The sequence below is a fragment of the Abramis brama genome, assembly GCF_963993115.1.
Source record: "Abramis brama genome assembly, contig: SCAFFOLD_230, whole genome shotgun sequence".
In the NCBI taxonomy this organism is placed as follows: domain Eukaryota; kingdom Metazoa; phylum Chordata; class Actinopteri; order Cypriniformes; family Leuciscidae; genus Abramis; species Abramis brama.
Window position 1 is genome coordinate 1 of NW_028155894.1, and position 2,000 is coordinate 2,000.

General features: G+C 35.1%; 1 long non-coding RNA gene across 1 annotated transcript; it reads left to right on the forward strand.

The window, feature by feature from the left end:
• Positions 1-1,994, forward strand: LOC311077310. Its single transcript, XR_014604865.1, has 5 exons — positions 1-39; positions 749-781; positions 987-1,029; positions 1,151-1,200; positions 1,305-1,994. It is a non-coding gene; the product is annotated as an uncharacterized lncRNA (long non-coding RNA).
• Positions 1,995-2,000: the final 6 nt, after the last annotated feature.

The following is a 2,000-nucleotide window of genomic DNA, read 5'->3' on the forward strand; positions in this document are numbered from 1 at the left end:
TTACTATCTCAAAGCTGCCCTCCTGTCCTCCCTCAGAAAGTGAGTAACATACAGTCATGGCCTTTCAGACAATATAATAATCTAACAGCTCAAGTGCAATGTAAAAAAATAAAATAAAAACAGCACCGTAGTATTTCTTTTCTCTTTACAATGTTTGTCATTGTGCTTTATTACTGCAATACAAACCTGACACAAAAGATGTTTTGCTTGTTTAGATACAAGTTATATATTTTGAGTGTCTTTAGTTATTGCTAAGTTTTTCATATTTTTCCTTTCTTTTTTGGGGGAACACTTTACATTTGTTAACATTAGTGTATACATTCGTTAACATGAAGTAGCCTAACTATGAGAAATATATATTTTTTATAGCATTTATTAACCTTTGTTAATGATAGTTAATAAAAATACAATTCTTCATTGCTTGTCCACAGTGCATTAACTGTGAACAGATACAACTTTTTATTTTAATAATGTATTAGTAAATGTAGAAATGAACAGCAACTAATAATAATAAATGCTGTAGAAGTATTGTTTCTTGCTAGTTAATTTGAACTAATGTTAACTAATGAAACCTTATTTTAAAGTTTTACCCTTTTTTATTTTTTTTTATACATATAATGTGACCCGTGAAGCAATTTGAACTACACTTTATGCATAAAAGGTGCTGTGCAAGTAAATGATGAGGAGTATTATTATTATTATTATTATTATTATTAAGGCACACATTTCCATTTTTTTGTCTCTGTAGCTGGAAGTCAAGCCAGTTATGTGAATCAAAACGGTGAGGAGGAAAGCAACATTCATGTCGAAGACCATGGTCAGAAATCGAATGACACATTTTTGAGTAGTTATGGAGTGTATTGTAATTGTGCCTTACACATATGTAACTGAGTTATGGGTGACATGGAAAATCTTTGTGAGTGAACAAATGTGTGTGCATGAGAGATTGACTGGATAATAATCCAGAATATGTGATTCTTCTCTAGACATTGAAGATGAACCGAATGGTCAGCGTCCGGATGACTACATGTAAGAAGAGCACTCATTCCTGATCCCAAATCTTCACAAGTTGTTCCAAACTATTAGTTAGGCTAAAGCTGAATAATTATCCGTATGAAACAGGATTTTTTTTTTTTTTTTGTCCCTCCAGTATTGTGATTCCAGATTCCCCAGGCACACAGCCTTCATCCCACAGTTCAGGTAAAATATTTGAGATTAGACAAGGATAGCAATTTATTTACGTTTGTTTAATTATAAATAAATTGTCAAATAGAATCTTCTGATGATTTTATCTAATTTTGTAGAAAAAACGTATATAAATGAAGAGATAAGTGGCTCTGAGGATGACTCAAACTCAGGTAGGCCTACTACATGCTGAAAATAAATGCACAGCTCAATACATATCATAACTTGTGTTATTCAAGATTCAACTCATTTTTTAAAAGTCAGTTTAATGTAATTTAAAGGTGACATATCATGAAAACCTTGTGCTATAATTGGGTCCCCGGTGCATCTCCCCAACCCACAAAACGTCAAAAGTGACAGCTTAGTAACTTTGTTTTGGTAAGCCTTTCTCTCCAAGTGTCAAAAAATAAGCCGATCAGATTTCGCTCCCCTTCTGACATAGGAAGGGGATCCTTTTATAATATTACCGCCCGTTAATCGCCATTTAGTTTTCACAAGCGACAGTGTAACCAGTTCTAATGCAATGGCAAAAGTTCGAGCAAAGCATGCAAACTGTTCTGTCGTTGGCTGCACAGATGAGTACATAACGCTATTTAGAGTCCCAGCCTCAGGTGAGACAAGAGAGCAGTGGATTGATTTTATTTTCAATGGAAATCCCCCAGAAACAGATGAATCTATAGGGGCTTTCGCACCGGATAGTTAGTTAGAACGTTTTCCTGGTTGCATTCACACCGCCAGTAGGAAGGCCCTGTCCCAAATGGCGCACTTCATGTGGACTTTCGGTCTCGTGGACTTAAATTGCGCGTGCTCGCCGA